The 17,305-nt window shown below is 43.3% G+C and overlaps 1 protein-coding gene across 2 annotated transcripts in view; it reads right to left on the reverse strand.

The window, feature by feature from the left end:
- The window catches only part of WIPF2 (WAS/WASL interacting protein family member 2), a 51,772-nt gene extending 36,914 nt beyond the window's left edge, over positions 1-14,858 (reverse strand). Inside the window, exon 1 of one of the 2 annotated variants that reach the window (XM_039227804.1) lies at positions 14,355-14,858. The gene's annotated coding sequence lies outside the window, so the exon portion shown is untranslated. Of the gene's footprint in view, positions 1-14,037; positions 14,058-14,354 lie in introns of those variants that run through there. The other variant, XM_039227805.1, reaches the window with a different exon arrangement.
- Between the last annotated feature and the right edge of the window lie 2,447 nt (positions 14,859-17,305).

A 17,305-nucleotide genomic window follows, 5' to 3' on the forward strand; every position in this document is an offset into this window, starting at 1 on the left:
AGTCTACTTATTCACATACTACTTAATGTAATATGTATTAGGTGCCACAGGTTATTCCCAGATACAGGGCGACCCAGGAGCCAAGTCCTCTCATCTAAAATGATGACAAATCAATGAGAAGTCTACTCTTGTGTTCAGTTCAATAACCACAACTGCAAAGAATGGCTTCATTAAAAAAAGATGGCTAGAGATTAACTAATGCCAGATCAAGAGTAAATTAAATGTCTGAAAATTATCCTAAACAGAGGTCAGGGAATGACCTCACCAGAACCTGCTACACCCCTCAAAGTGAAGAGAAAATCCTGTTAACCTGAAAACCCCGAAGTATTGGAAAGGTGGGAGAACATATACAGAAAACAGTCAACTGCAATAAATCAGTAATAGATCAAAGTAGTGCTTTATAACATAGCCAGAGATCAATAATCTAGCAGACAGTAACACTTTAGATTTAGCACCATTTTTGTGGCTTCATTCACCAAAATTGTTTAAGAGGAGCTTGCAAAACGTATTAGAGCTGTTTCTCTGGAGCTGTTCATCTGAGGATGTAAATCAGCTCTAAGATGCCAGAGCCAACATGACTTTCTCAGGCTGTATTTTAGCTAATAACAGCCACAAGATTTCCAAGAACTAAGACCTAGGATCCTACCCTTGGCCTCTGCATTATAAGATATTTACTATTTGTTCCTGACTGCCAAGCAATTCACAGCAACCAAGGAGAAGCTGCAAACATCTCATTTCCCAGATGCCTTACAGGTTGGCAGTAAATGGTACAACCATTTTTCCTTTCTAGGCCTTAGGGATCCATAATACAAACAGGAGACGAGAATGTGCCCTTTCATTTATCAAAGTCACAGACAAACTTCAAATCACATCCTTTAACATCTCCAAAAATGATTCTGTATTAGTCCAAGGCAGATAATTAGTACATCTGTTTAAGGCCTTATGTCAATCTTCCACTTCACCAAAAAAAAATTAACAGATTCATGGATTTGGACAGCGAAATGATACAGAGAGTAGCCCAATGTTCATAACTAATATTTCCTCCTCACCCACACAGGCCAGGAACCAATGGGTCTAGAAGTGCTGGCTAAAAAAATGGGAGTCATACAAGGCCAAAGTTATTAACATCAGCCAGCATTTAACCAGAGAAGAGAGGAGTTAATCAGATGAAGGACACACATTCTAATTTAGAAATCCAGACCAAAGCCAGACAGCCTAAAACACAGTCTGAATACAAAAGCAATACTAGGTGGAGCCTAAGGAGTTTGCCTCAGAGACTTGGGAGCAATAAATGGTTTAAAAGACTCTTCTAAAAGTTTCCAAACTCATCGGAAGATAAGACACATGTTAGGGCATTTGTTTAGAACACACCACACACACTCCTGGGCCCTAATCCAGACCTACTAAAGTCAAAAATCTTTCAGCAGAGAGATCTGGCGATCTGTATACTTAACAAGCACCTTAAGTAATCCTTGGTATTAGGGAAGTCTGAAGAACATTGTTCTGAAAGAGTTATTAATAATCAACTACACCAACACTATTGTGTCTGCATGGAAAGCAACAAGGAAAAGTTGATGAATATGCTGGTTCCCTCATGAAACACCATTAAAATGACAGGAAAGGAATTTACTTCTAAGGCATAAACTTAAAAAAAAAAAAAATGGGAGAAGAAAATGGGAAAGGATGCAACAGCAGAAAGATGTCAACAAAATTTTGGAAGCTGGAAAGCACAGGCACTGAGGACAAATAATTCAGCAAGGAAAAAGTTAAACACTTGCAGCAGAAAGTAGATTCCCACCACAGAATCTCAGAAAAAGCTCAGAAACTGAAGGCACCTGGTACCTCTGGACAAAGGGGCCTTGGAGGGGCTAAAACAGGAGAACTGCTTGAAAGTCTGTATAAGAAAGAGATACCCTCTGGGCATCTGGGTAGTGCAGTCAGTTAAGCATCTGACTTCAGCTCACGTCATGATCTCACAATTCATGAGTTCGAGCCCCGTCTGGGGTGAGCCGAACCCTGCTTTGGACAAAAACACGAGGCCTGCTTTGGGTGACCCTTGCTTCTCTCTCTCTCTCTGCCCCTCACTCCTTTACACCTTCTCTCTCAAAAAAAAAGAGGTCCCTCTTTCCCTTGCCCATGCTGCCAGGCAGAAACCTCTGAACCAAGGGAGCAGTTACAGCTCCCTGTAACAGTTAAAGCAGTTAGGGCAGGAGAGCCACACTGAAAAGAGGGAGATCAAGTGAAAGTCTAACTTCTACTCAACGATGAGACCTACCCCCACCCTCCTCCTCAGCTCTCTTCCCCAATTTGGCTCCAAAACACCTAGTGCTGGACTTATCCTATCTAGGCAGGAGACTGGAGTAGTCCTCTCCCAAGAGAATGATGAGCTGCCAATACACCCTCCAGTGATGCCTACCACTTGATGAACCAGGGCTTTACACTGAGAGCTGTTTAGTGCCCCATTCTTAAAAATAAAGGGCCAAAAGGGGCGCCTGGGTGGCTTAGTCGGTTAAGCGTCCGACTTTCGCTTAGGTCATGGTCTCGCGGTTCGTGGGTTCGAGCCCAGCATCGGGCTCTATGCTGCCTGCCAGCTCAGAGCCTGGAGCCTGCTTCAGTCTGTGACTCCCTCTCTCTCTGACCCTCCCCTGCTCACGCTGTCTCTCTCTATCCTAGAAATAAATAAAAATATTAAATAAATAAATAAAGAGCCAAAAATTGTCAGACATTTGAAGAAAATCTTTGACAAGAAAGACAGGAATTAAAGTAAACAAAACAGAATTCCTGAAAATGTGTGAAAATATTTATATATAAAAGTCTGCAGCATCTGAGTGGCTAAGTCAGTTAAGCATCACCCTTTGCCCCAGGTCATGATCTCACAGTTCATGGGTTCGAGCCCCACATAAGGTTCTGTGCTGACCACTCAGAGCCTGGAGCCTGCTTCAGATTCTGTGTCTTCCTCTCTCTCTGCCCCTCCTCTGCTCACACTCTGTCTCTCTCACTCTCAAAAGTAAACAAACGTTAAATAATAATAATAAAATTCTGGAACAAAAAGAGCTCCTGGAAATTTAAAATGCCAGTAACAATATTAAAAATACAACAGAAGAGTCAGAAGAAAAATCTCAGAATATCTGAAAACTGAATGGGGGAGGGGGAGGAGACAAATTCATGAGGGGAAAAAAAAATTAAGAGGACGAGTGTTGGAATTTCACTATCTGGATAAATAAGGGTTCCCAGAAAGAGAAAGGAGAGAAATCACGATCAAAGAATACATTACCAAAAATATAATACAAGAAAATTTCCCAGGATAAATGGAAATAAGCTTCAGACTGAAAAGGCCCACTAAATGCCAAGGATGATGAATTTTTAAACAGTCACACCAAGGTACACAGTCATGTATCATAGTATTTCAGAATACCTGGGGTAAAGACAACATCCTCAAATCTTTCAGAGAAAAAACAAACCCCATACAAAAAATCCAGAATCAGAAGAGCATCAAACTTCACAGTCTACCACTGAAAGTCAAAAGACCACAAAACAAGGCTTAAAATTTCCAAAGAAATACCATCTCTAACATAATATTTTATATCCAGTCCAACTTCCAACCAATGTGCAGGCAGAAACATGCAAGTCCCAAAAAAATGCACCACCTCCAATGAACCCTTTTTCATAAAGCCTCTCAAAGAGGCTCCCCTAATGTATCTGTACTGAAAAGAGATTTTTACTTTCATCAGAGTTTAGGGATGAATTAGCAATTGATAATAAATCAAGTGGAAGGAAGAAAAAAGAAAAGGAAAGAAAAGAATGATAATTATTGGGGCGCCTGGGTGGCTCTGTAGGTTAAGCGGCCGACTTCAGCTCAGGTTATGATCTCATGGTTCATGGGTTCAAGCCCCACGTTGGGCTCTGTACTGACAGCTCGGAGCCTGGAGCCTGCTTCGGATTCTGTGTCTCCCTCTCTCTGCCCCCCCCCCCCACTGACACTATGTGTGTGTGTATCTCTCTCTCTCTCAAAGATATATAAACATTAAAAAAAGAATGATAATTATTATATTCAAAGGGAAAACATATAAGGAAATACTGTATAAGCATAGTACACACAGTCATACTAGATGTTAATTTTTTTCTTCAGGTTACATTTACCTCTATTCCCTTTCTGGGCTCATGGAAGATGTAAAGGGAGGCTGAAAACCTGGGAACTACATTTCCCAGAATCCCTCGTCAATAGGGTTGTGGTTTAAATTCCATAGTACATATGGGTCAACTGGACCCATGGCTCAGCTGGAGGAGCATGCAACTCCTGATCTCAGGGTAGGGAGTTCGAGCCCCATGTTATAAATAAATTAATTCCATCAGTACAGAGTCATTCACTCAAGACCTAGAAGATGTAAGAAAGGTATATGTCATTATTGCTCTTCTAGTAGCAATGAGGTATGTGGCCTCCAATGAATGACAGACGTGTGGTTTTGCAGGTTTCCAATATTCTACAAATTGCCTGCTTTGGTGTTTAAGATAGCTAAGATTATTAATGGTAGCAGTTTGGAATTCCTGCAAGGTGGCTTTCCCTGACCTATGTTCCCATGATCTTCCAATGGTTTTGTAAGCATCTAACATCCTCTTTGAAATAACAAGAATGGTTTGTTTTTCTAATTGAACCCTGATATATAATATAAAAACATATCAAATAATGGTTTAATAAAAAAACATAATGGAACTGTATTGGGAAGGTAGCAGAGAGAGCTGAGGATAGACAGCAGTATAAGAATGTAAAAATCAGGGGTACCTGGCTGGCTCAGCAGGTGGAACATGCAACTCTTGATCTCAGGGTTGTGAGTTTGAGCCCCATGTTAGGTGCAGAGTTTACTTAAAAAAAATCTGGTGTGCCTGGGTGGCTCAATGAGCTAACCATCTGATTTCAACTTAGGTCATGATCTCCCAATTTGTGAGTTCAAGCCCCACATTGGGCTCTGCACTGACAGCGCAGAGCCTGGTTTGGATCCTTTGTCTCTCTGTCTCTGTCTGTCTGTCTGTCTGTCTCTCTCTCTCTCTCTCACACACACACACACACATTTTTTTTTTTTAAATCTTGGGGTCCTTGGGTGGCTCAGTCAGTTAAGCATCCAACTCTTGATTTTAGCTCAGGTCATGATCTCACGGATCATGAGGCTGAGCCCCACTAGGGCTCCAAGCTAACAGCAAAGAGCCTGCTCAATTCTCTCCGACTCTCTCTGCCCCTCTGCTATTCGCACATTCTTTCCCTTTCTCTCTCAAATAAATAAACTTTAAAAATATATAATGGGGTGCCTGGGTGGCTCAGTCAGATGGGCATCTAACTTCTACTCAGGTCAAGATCTCGTGATTTATGGGTTCAGGAGCACACTCGGTTCTCCGCTATCACCACATAGCCCACTTTGGATTCCCTGCTGCCCTCTCTGTCTCTCCCATTCTAAAATAAACATTAAAAAAAGTTTTTAATTATGACAAAAATTAAAGTTAAAAAATCTTTTAAAAAAGAACCCAAAATCTTCTTTCATAGTAGAATTTCAGTATATAATATCTAAGACTGGAAAAACCAAGAAATGACAGTACAGGCATACCATGGAAAAATACGGAAATAATATGCATCAGAAAAAAAATACTGAAAATACTAAAAGTGACCGAGGACAAATAAGGAGAAATGGAGCAGCTGTTCTTTTAATTATAAGTCTTCTAGGACTCTTTGACTATTTAAATTAAGTATTCTTACTATTTCAATTTAAAATTCCAAACATTTAAGTACTAAAAGGCAAAAAATCCTAACACTTTATAAGCAAAACCAAGCTTCAGACTGACCAAAATTTCAAACCATGAGGTCCGAACCATATCCGTTACCAGTGTAGTTAAAAACGGAAGAAAATCCCAAACCAACTAAATAATGAGAAGGCCATTATATGCTTAATTCTAGAACCTGTATCTCAACTCCAACTCTAATGAAAGCAGTCTGCCTGATGTGACCTCGATCTTGCCACAGCCTGGGTGTGACCTAACAATGTTCACCACCCCAGAGTTTACTCTATCACAGGTCAAATACGTGAGGAAATTCGAGGCCACTAGAGGAAATCATGACCAAAATTAATTGCAAAGGTAGGCACAAAAATAAAGGGATAGATATTAAAATCAATTACCTTACCTCCTTTTTTAGGTCTTATTTTCAATATAACACAACTAATTTAAAAAAATCTTTAAAAATATCACCCAACATCTGTGGCAAGTTCTAAGAAACTGTTCTAAGAAACTGTTCTTTACAAGTTCTAAGAAAATGTTAATTAGCAGGTTAGGCTGCAGCCTAGACATTGATGACAAAAAAATGGCTGCTATCCCTGTAGGCTAGCTGTGTCTCATGTTACTAGGCCTCAGCTTCCATGTCCCAGCAGGCTTCAGTCCACACACCCCACAGATACAAGTAGAGAAGCCTATAAAGGGAACAGTCAGAAGTAAGGCAAATCCAGTGAGGACAGTCTGCATTGGAAAAGGCCTGCAAGAAAACTTAAACAGATGCTCCAGACTTCACACGGAGAGAAGTGTCCTTCCTCATTTCAAAGATAATATATTAAGCCCCGGCTCACCACAGATAATCTAATAACAAAGTTGTGACTTTCATTGTTGAGGCATCTCTTCTCTCACTCTAATGCCCTAAAGCCATCAGATATACAGACGCTTTGCGTTGAAATGCCAGAAAAATTTGCACGTTTTCATTCCTTGCTCACCGGTGTTGGGCTGCTAAACCAAGAGTCTACTTTTAAGACATGAAAACAGGGCAAGCTGATCCAATTACAGAAGGAAGGTACTAAATCAAACAAGACCATCTGGGCTTTGAGCAAGAGTATTGTGATTTCTGAACAAAAGTCAATATACTTGCAGATAAAAATGCTTTCACATATTCAGAGTTATAATAGCCCTCGGGCTACTGATTCATTTGGACGTCCAACAAGAGCTATACGTTGTATTAAGACATATGGCCTAGATGACGGACAGGTACGACAGAGTATTATATTCACCAGTTCATAATGAGAACATCTGTGCTCACTCTCTAGCCCTATGAGGCTTACAAAAAACAGCCAATAGTCTCGAGAAGTAAATAGGTTTTCTGTTCCTAAACAGCAGGTCTGGCAAACCACCCATCTGATCATCCCCATAATCTGACACGACTGGGTGTGTTCAGGGTGGTATGGCCATAGACTCATCATCTCCCATAATCTCAGAATGGTTCCCCAATAATTACTAACCTCCGAACCAATTTCCAAGATCCTAAAATTGTAAGACCTAATCCAGCCATGCAAGTTTAATTTCCCAGACCTAAAAGAAATCAAGACTAAAAATCGCCTTTATCCAAGAAAGTTCTTATAGAATACACATTCCATCGTACAAGCGTCAGACTTCTTGAAGAAACTGACGAGTTCGGCATCAACACTAGTAAATTAACAGCTGTGGAAAGGACTACCAAAAATCTCTCCTGTAAAGACTGGGCTCAAAATTCACTGTTATTTATCTGGTGCTTTTGGAGACCTCACAGTCCCTGAAACCTTGCCTACCTCTCTACTTCTCACTCCCTAAGCTCCAGACACACTGGAACTTACTTCCTTCAATTCTTCAAAATAGCCATGTTCTTTCCCTCCTCAGGACCTTCATCTCTGCCATTCCCTTCACCCAGCACAGTCTTTGGTCTGCCCCTCATCCCTTAGGTGTCAGCCTTAAAAGTCAATTCCTTGGGGACATTCCCTCACTGCCACGTTTCCCAATCAACCTGGGTTAGGCTTCCCATTAGCTGTTTCCAGTGTTTAGAGCAAAACAGTAATTAATTATTGTTTAATGGATGTCTTCCCCACCAGACCGTAACTGTACGAGTGCAAAGGCTGAGTCAGTTTTGTTGAATGGCCAGGCACAGAGCTTGTCACACAGTAGGAGCTCAAAAATTCGTGGCAAATAAATGAGTAACGGGGCTAAAAACACATCAGCTTTGGCAATTCTACTTATAATTTACCCTACAGATATTAGTCACACATGCAAAGGGGCAAATGCATATGGTTACTCACTAGAGCATAATTGGTAACAGTATAAAACTGGAAATATTTAAAATGTCTCCTAGTACATGGCAAGTGCCAAATCGCTATTGCTTTTATGGAATGATTGCCAAAGTAAGATTTTTAAAAATGCAGATAGTACTAACAGTGTGCTACACTGGTTTAAAAGAAAATGCAAAAAATATATATACAGGCTTTATATGTACATGTTATGTCTGGAAAGGATCTTAAGAAACTGAGAACATCAGTTGCCCCTGGGAAGACACACTGGACTCATGAGTACACAGGCATAAAGGATAAGACATTCAATGTACACTCTTTTGAACTTTTGAATTTTGAACCATGTGAATGCGTTCTATTTTTTATGTTCAATTTGAGAGAGTGTGTGCATGTGCACACAGGAGAGGCACAGAGAGCGAGGGGTAGAGAGGGAGGGAGGGAGAGAAGGGGGGAGAGGGAGGGAGGGGGGCGGAGAGAGAGAGAGAGAGAGAGAGGAGAGAGAGAGAGAGGGAGACAGAGAAAGAGGGAGAGAATTCTAAGCAGGCTCCAAAGGGATCTCTCTCCCTCACTCTCTGCCCGTACCCTGCTCATGCTGTCTCTTTCTCTCAAAATAAATACATAAACTTAAAAAAAAAAAATAGTCGGAGGAGCATACAACTTTTGATCTCAGGGTTGTGAGTTCAACTCCCACGTGGGTATAGAGATTACTAAAAAATAAAAGGGGCCGCCTGAGTGGTTCAGTCAGTTAAGCACCTGACTCTTGATCTCAACTCAGGTCTTAATCTCAGGCTCATGAGTTCAAGGCCTGCATTGGGCTCCACGGTGGGTGTGAGGCCTACTTAAAAAAAATTAAATAAAACATAAATATAATTAATAAAATTTGCTAATGACAATCCTATCCTTATTTCTAAGACAATGATGGAGTTTAAATGACTTGATGACAAATATCCTGCCTGCCAGCTAAGCACCAGGAGGAGGGAAAGTGAAAAGAAAAACAATTCATTTATCCACAAATCTCATACAGCCTGCTCCATACTAGATAGACTGTACCATTTTATTATTTTTCTAAATGTTTATTTATTTTTGAGAGAGAGATAGAGTGTGAGCAGGGGAGGGACAGAGAGAGGGGGAGACACAGAATCCGAAGCAGGCTCCAGGCTCTGAGCTGTCAGCACAGAGCCCAACGTGGGGCTTGAACCCACAACTCTTGAGATCATGATTTGAGCCAAACTCAAACCCTTAATGAACTGAGCCACTCAGGTGAGCCACCCAGGCACCCCTAGATTGTACCACTTTAGAAGAAAATTCCAGGGGCGCCTGGTTAAGCGTCCGACTTCGGCTCAGGGCATGATCTCACGGTCGTGGGTTCGAGCCTCACGTCTGGCTCTGTGCTGACAGCTAGCTCAGAGCCTGGAGCCTGCTTAGGATTCTTTGTCTCCCTCTCTCTCTGACCCTCCCCTGCTCACACTGTCTCTCTCTCTCTCTCAGAAATAAATAAAACATTAAAAAAAAAAAAATCTTAAAAAGAAAATTCCATCTTTTTTACAACTAATTGTCCCAATCCAGACATATGGAAAATGTTTTCACAGTCAGAAGGGATTATTGGGAGAAAAAAGGGATTACTGAATTCAGCATTTCTTAAGCTTAGAAAGTAGGTCAATGCATTTTCATGGAAGAAATATCATAAATACTTACTAAAACCAAAGTATTCTCACCAAAGGGCCTTGAAATCTAAATGGAGCTTAATCTGAATCCACAAAGTTCAAAAAACTAAAAACACTTTTTGAAAACTAGTTAAAAATGGTGAGGAAATCTATACACATTCCTTAAATAAACAGATGTGCCAAACTTTAAGACATTCTTCAGTAAAGAAGTATCTGAGACAAGATGAAACACAACTCCAATAATCCTGTTTGTTACCACAATCAAAGCCCTGGAACAGAGTCAAAAACTTTGGATCTGAACCTGTTCGTTTCCCAAACCTGCATATCAGGAACAGAATACTCTGGACTAACGATGGCAGGAGGAACTTGAATCCAGGGCCACCAGAGAGAGGATCTGTTTTTCGGATTATCTCCAATGTTACAAAGGCCATTGCCAGAGACTGCAAGAAATGGATCTTCATAATCCATCCCAAGACAGTTATCGTCAACTAATTATCCCCTGAAAAACAATGGTATTTACTAAGTTGAACGAAGTACTCAGTGTATAGCTATTCTAAATTGTCTAACTTTGCCATGTTACACGCCAAGTAAGAAGCCAACTCCTGGCTCTCCCGTTTGATAACTTCTTTGTCTCCAAATGCTCTTTCTGGATGTTTAAGTCAAAATCTTAAGACTGACACAGATACCAGCAAATGAATCACCTGATTTCCCTACTAACATGGTTTTTCTCCATGAAGTTCTACTCACCATTTTAAAATGCCCCTCTACAGGGCACCTGGGTGGCTCAATCAGTTAAGTGTCTGATTTAGGCTCCAGTCATGATCTCATGGATTTTGAGTTGGAGCCTCGCATCAGGCTCTGAGCTGACAGCTCAAGACTGGAGCCTGCTTCAGGTTGTGTCTCCCTCTCTCTCTCTCTCTCTCTCTGCCCCCCCCCCCCGCCATGCTCTGTCTGTCTCTTTTTTAAAAAAAATTAAACATTAAAAAAACTGTTTTGGGGGCGTCTGAGTGGCTCAGTCGGTTGAGTGTCCAACTTCAGCTTGAGTCATGGTCTCGCCGTTCTTGAGTTAGAGCAACACATCAGCCTCGGTTTTGACAGCTCAGAGCCTGGAGCCTGCTTCTGATTCTGTGTCTCCCTCTCTCTCTGCCCCTCCCCCACTTGTGCTCTGTATCTCTCTCTCAGAAATAAACATACATTTTTTTAATGTTTTATTTCTTTCTGAGAGAGAGAGAGAGAGACAGCATGAGCAGGGGAGGGTCAGAGAGAGAGGGAGACACAGAATCAGAAACAGGCTCCAAGCTCTGAGCTAGTTGTCAGCACAGAGCCCGACGTGGGGCTTGAACCCACTAACTGTGAGATGAGATCATGACCTGAGCCGAAGTCAGACGCTTAACCAATGGACTCACCCAGGGGCCCCAACATACTTTTTTTTTTTTAAGTTTTTTCAATACCTCTCTATAACAATACCAAGAAGTGCTCATGAATTTAGCCTGTGGTTCCCTGGGCTAAAAAGGCTTGAGAGGGAGAATGGAGTGGGGGGAGGGGGAGGGATGTGGGAAATTCTCTCTCCCTCTCTCCAGTGCTTTGGACTTTGAAAGCTAGGCAGAGGCAATGATTCTGCATTTAATCAGCACATGAATAAGAAACAGGTTTGGGTTTAGAAGAAACATAAGGGAGTGCAAGAACATTCAGTAAAGAGCACTGTCTCCACTTCCCTGCAGAGCAGCTCTCAGGATCTGCCAATGAACCTCATTTTGAAAGGAACACCCCATCTACTCTAATCTGGGGCATATCCCTCAAGAGACAGTCAGTCAACCGGAACTCTGCCAACTTCTGCCTGGGAGCTGTGTGGAGCACCGGAGCAACAAGGGCCTACTTTGAGAAGGAGATCAACAATCACACTCCAGAAGAAAAGAAGTTATTTGGCAAAGGGAAGCATGTTGCCAAAATGTTAGTCACAGTTTATGGTCCCAGTTTGTGTCTCTGCAACTATTCTTTGCTCTGACAGAGCCCATTCTCTGGCCCAGAGAACCCAGCTCAGCTACTGTCACCGTCCCCACTTAAAGCAGTGAAGAATCCTTTCATTTCCAAGGTACCAAACTGTGACACAGATGACATGTCCACCAGAGACTAGGAAGGATGGGGGGAAAATGTGTTCTTTGCCATTTTCCACCTGGAACTGGCTCGAGTAGAGCAATGGAAAAATGTGACAGGATCGGATAAATGGAAAATCATTATGTTGAAGAGCAGGCTATACCAAAAGCCTCCCCAGAGCTCTGGGCTCCCATAACTTATTTCCAAACCCTCTGGAAAACAAACCAAAGAGATATCCTGTGGTTGAAATAACAGTGTAATATTAAGCAGGTTTTTACCCCCAAATAAGTATGTACTATATACTTCTTAGCCCGAAGATCTTCCTGCTCTCGCTGGGGTAAGAAGACTATAGTGTGCCTAAAAACAGCCTGAACAAAAGCCCAAGATTTTCAATCATTTCAGAGCAACGGAAAAACAGACACAAGTACACTAGATTACTCTCCCAATCTGTGAAGAGGTCAAGAAAGAACATCCGACAATCTTCTCTTCAACAAGAACTGGACTTCTCTCTTCCCTTCTTAAAAGCCATTAGTAAAACCTGAAAACTCCACTGCTCTCCACACCTTCCACCTTGCCCTGCATTTCACCTTTGTGCTGACATCACATAACTAATCGGTCCAACTAAAGTAAACACTACTGATATCAAGAATGAGGTAGATTTGGAAACTGCCCCCTCTTAAGCAAATCCCAGTCAGACCTCAGAAATGCCAAGACTTTCAGGAACACTTCTTCTAAGCTAAATTAAATACGTTCACCTATGGGCAAAGTGTTTAGAATAGGATGCCCAAAGAAAAAGTTGGGATGGTCAAGATTTCAAAGTATTCACAATAAAGAAGCTAAAACTGTCCACAAGCACATTTGTCCCCACCACCTGGCAATGGGGCCAAACTGCCTGGACCAAAGCAAAAGACTCGACTAAATAAAATACTATTTTTCAGCGAATTCTCTGAGTTCATGAGATAAGTCAGTGTTTGTCAAGAGTAAAATAAAACACTGCATTCCCTCACATTCTTCATCAATCAACCTCCAGTTCAACCCAAGCTCGAACTTGCCTTTGACCGTAGCCAATACAGTGTAACACAGTAATATGAAATTTGGGTCTACTAAAAGTTGACTTTGAAAAGCGTTAAAAAATTGAACATGTATCAAATCACAACCAACTATATTCCCTGGCACAACAAACACAGCAAGGCTGAGAAGAAGACACTGAGAAAACAGGTCTTCTAAATACCAGTATCTCAATCTTGCTTTCAGAGGTCACTTCTTTCAAACCACTTTAAAGATCCCAGTCAGGGCCACCTGGGTGGCTCAGGGGGTTAAGCATCCGACCCTTGATTTCAGCTCAGGATGACATCACCATTTGAGTTCAAGCCCTGCACTGGGCTCTGCGAAAGGGGCCTGGCCTGCTTGGGATTCTCTCTCCCTCTCTCTGCCCCTCCTCCCCCTCAAAATAAATAAATAAACTTAAAAAATAAAAAGATCCCATTTAGTTAACACAATGTTTCAGAGGCAGAGAGGAACCAAATCTGTCTTTCAAAGGGGAAAAAAACATGAAGACAGTTTAACGACTTGCCTCCAAGTTACTTAGTAAATCCACAGGTATGCGAGAATAGTCCTTATTCCCTGAGGTTCTCTTTTGGTTTCTAAGAGGAGATAAAAGTCACCAAAACATTCCGTAAATCATTCAGAAAACAATGAGGCAAAAACAGCACCATGAAAAAGGAGGTGGATCCTGGGGCAGCCCAAAGCAGTAACAGATTATTCAAATCCCTTTAAAAACGCAAACTCCAGTACACTCCAGCTCCTTCCAGCTCCTCTCCCGAGCGTTCTCTTTCAATAATTTTCCTTCCTGATCAGTAACTCACGACACACTGCCCGCGTCTAACACTTTTAAGATTTCCATCTTCCCTCACTTCACGCCACTCCAATCTGAACCCTCAACTCTACGTTGCTCCCCTGCGCAACTCAGCACTTCTCAATACAACCTTTAACTCAATTCTGCTTCTTTCTCAACCAACGCTTTCAAGATTCCTCTAAGTGTAGGCAGTTTCCGGAATCATCCCGAGCCATTGGTTTTCACTCAACTCAATCCCTAAAATGTCAGTCACAGTGGCCTCCTCACTCGGAGCATCCTGTTAATTACCTGTTCACAACAGGTCCTCCCTCTCCATCTCCCTTTTGGCGCACGGTTGTTTCTCACTCCCAGCTGCCGTCTCACTTACCTTACCCAACCCTCCATGATCCCTTATTTCCTGTCGCTCAGTAACCTTCCTTCCCATTTTCAGTCCGCGTTCGCCGCACACCAATTCCCGACCACTCCTCCCTACTTGGATAGCCCACGCCCCGTTCCAGGCTCTGAATTCAGACCCAGCCCCCGTTCCACTCACCCCCCCCGACCCCGCCCCCAGGCCCCCTCTCTCGCTCAGGCCCCTCCCCCAATATCCTCTCTCTCCCTCTCTCCTCTCCAAGCCCCGCCCCAAAACCCCCCTCCCACAGCCCTCCCTCCCACTCAGGTCCGCAGGTCATCTCAGCGACGTACCCAGCCTCCTCGGCCTCTTCCCGACCGGGCGGCAACTGCCCCGGGAACGAATCCGCCGCCACCTCCGCTCCGGCTTCGTCCCGTCCTGCTAGCTCCCCGGCAAGCTCTCTCTCTCGCCGCCGCCGCCCCTTTTGCCAACCCGGAAATGGATCTGCTCCCACTGTCCCCAGCGTCCGCGAACAAAATGGAGGCGGGGGAAAGAGGAGGAGGGAGCGGGGAGCGAAAAGCCACTACACGCACGCGCCACGGGAAAGCCCGCCCCCTGTCGGCCCACGTAAAGACGGAAGCGTAGGGTAGCCGCCATCTTGGGAAGGTCGTGAGAATTCCGCCTGCCTCCTCGAAACAGGGTTTGCAACTTTGGCAGTTGGAATCATCTGCAAAGACTTAAGCAGAGAGTGAAGCCCAGAGATTCTGATTTAATTGGTCTGGCGTATGTCCTAGGCATGGAGACTTCTAAATCGCGCGGGTGAATCTAACATGTTACCGAGATGGAGAACCACCGAGCTACAGTCTTGAACATAGCTTTTACATTTTTATTTTACCGCGCGCGCGCGCGCGCGCTCACGCACACCCACACACCTACCCCATCAATGTCCTTCCCGATTTTCGAGTCAATGAAGAACCTGCCTCAATCAACCTTGCAGGGACCCAGTAATCTAGCTCCTGTTGTCATAGCAACAGAGAAGCAAGCCCCTGCTAACAAGTCATCCTTAACGTCATCTTAGCCACCTGACCTGAACACCCGTGAACACACGTCTCTTCCGCGGGCCGGGGGGTTCCCTAATTTCCGGGGCTGGGGGATGGCGCTGCAGGCTCTTCCAGATGCTTGGGTCGGGGAAAGGAATCCTGGCCCTCCGTGGTGGAGTTGCTGTTAACTCCTTCCCAGCTGAGTTAAGGATCTCTCGCTAGTCCACTCACAAAAGCTCTTTTTCACTGTAGCTAATCCCATTGCCTTATGTCCTCAAAATGCTCTTTGCGTCACTCTGGCATCCTTCCTTGAGCTGAATCCAAAGAAAGGGGATAGGTTTGAGACTTAGTCCCCCCTACTTTTTAGCTGTGTGCCCTTGGGCTTCAACTACCCTATCTGTAAAATGGGACTAATAGTGCTTGTCTGGACTATTTCATAGGGTTGTTGGAAGGCTCAAATCAAGTAATGAATGGGAAAGCATGTGATAAATCGTAAATTGTTATTATTTTTGTTTTTGCCCTCTGTTCCGCCAGTCAGTAGTGCCGGCAGCACGCACTAGTCAATGTCACAGCGTTCATTGAGAACCTGCTGCCGGCTAGGCACCAGGAGATGGTTACAGACATGACTAACAGCCTCTGTTCTCAGGGAACTCAACTGTGTGGTAGGCAGACAGGCATGTAAACAGCTAGCTGAGATACAAGTCAGCATGTAATTAGTGCCATGGGGACATATGTGCTGTGAGAGGTCAGACAGGGAGTGATTAACTCCCGCTGAAGAATGGGAGAAGGTTTCGTAAATGGTTTTGAACTCGACCTTGAAGGATGTGTAGAATTTTATTACTAGTCAGAGAAGGCAGGGAACACATTCCAGGCATAGGGATCAGTGGGTGCAAAGCTAAGGATTTTCAGGTATGTTTTCTCCATGTATGAAGGTGGGATGATTGGGTCAGGGAGACGGTAGGCCCAAACTCCAAGTTCCTCAACTTCATGTCCATCTGTGTCCTCCTTGCTCATCGTATACAGTGTGGACCTGCCTCTGTCACTGCACTGCACCAAGTGGTTCCTCAAGGCCTTTGCACTGCCTCTACTCTGCCCCTTCGGCACTTTTTAAGCCTTAGTTCAAATGTCCCCTCCTCAGGGGCATTTCCTGCCCACTGTAGCTAATGTTAGCCGCCCTCCCCACCCCACCCCCCATTCTCTATAACATCACTCTATAATGAGGGCAGCCAGCCACTGGGGTGGAGTACAGAGACATCTCACCTGGGGTACTATGTGTGGGCTTCATGAAGAAAGTAACATCCTAGTGAGGCCTGATGGTTAAATAAGAACTGGGAAGGGCTAGAGGAGAGAGAAAAGCATTCCAGAGCAGAGGGAGAGTATGTGTAAAATAAGAAGAATCAGGCCACATTCCAAAAACTCAAAGCATTTTGATGTGGCTAGAGCTAGAACTTGGAAAAAGGCAAGAAATTAGGTCAGAGAAGTCATCGTAATATCTGACATTTATTAACATCATGTTACCATGTTGGCATAACTTCACAATAACTTTCTGGGGTAGGTATTATTACCCCCCATTTTACAAATGAAAAAACTGAGACACAGCAGGAATAACCATTCTGCCCAAAGCCACATATGTACAAAGTAGAACTAGCTCCACTCTGTGCTGTTAATGCCCATACCATGTGACCCTGCGTTGTCATTTTAAAAAAATGTTTATTTTGAGGGAGAGGGAGAGCATGCACACAAGAGAGCACACATGAGCAGGGAAAGGGCACAGAGAGAAGAGGAGGGAGAGAACCCCAAGCAGGCTCCATGCTCCCAGCTTGGGTCTCTACACAGGACTCGAACCCACGAACTGTGAGATCATGACCTGAACCGAGATCAAGAGACTTAACCGACCGAACCACCCAGGTGCCCCTACTTTGCCATTTGTGATGTGATTTCCCAAAATGGTGAAAGACTTTTGGTAAAGTTCTGAACAACACAAAACAACACAATAAATGTATTCATTTAAAAAACAGGTTATATGAAGTTTGTGCAAAAATATTTCATGTTTATAATTTCCTTTTTTGATAAATATGACATGACAAGCACCTTGGAAACCTTCTTTCAAGAAACAACAAAAATTCCTGGATAGAAAAATACTGAAAAACATCTTAGAGGTGCCTGGGTGACTCAGTTGGGTTAGGGTCTGACTCTTTTTTTTATCATGACCTGAGCTGAAACCAAGACTCAGATTCTTTTTTTTTAGTGTTTTTTTTTTTTTT

This window comes from Hyaena hyaena, unplaced genomic scaffold (assembly GCF_003009895.1).
Source record: "Hyaena hyaena isolate Hyena2069 unplaced genomic scaffold, ASM300989v1 scaffold_29, whole genome shotgun sequence".
Taxonomy (NCBI): Eukaryota; Metazoa; Chordata; class Mammalia; order Carnivora; family Hyaenidae; genus Hyaena; species Hyaena hyaena.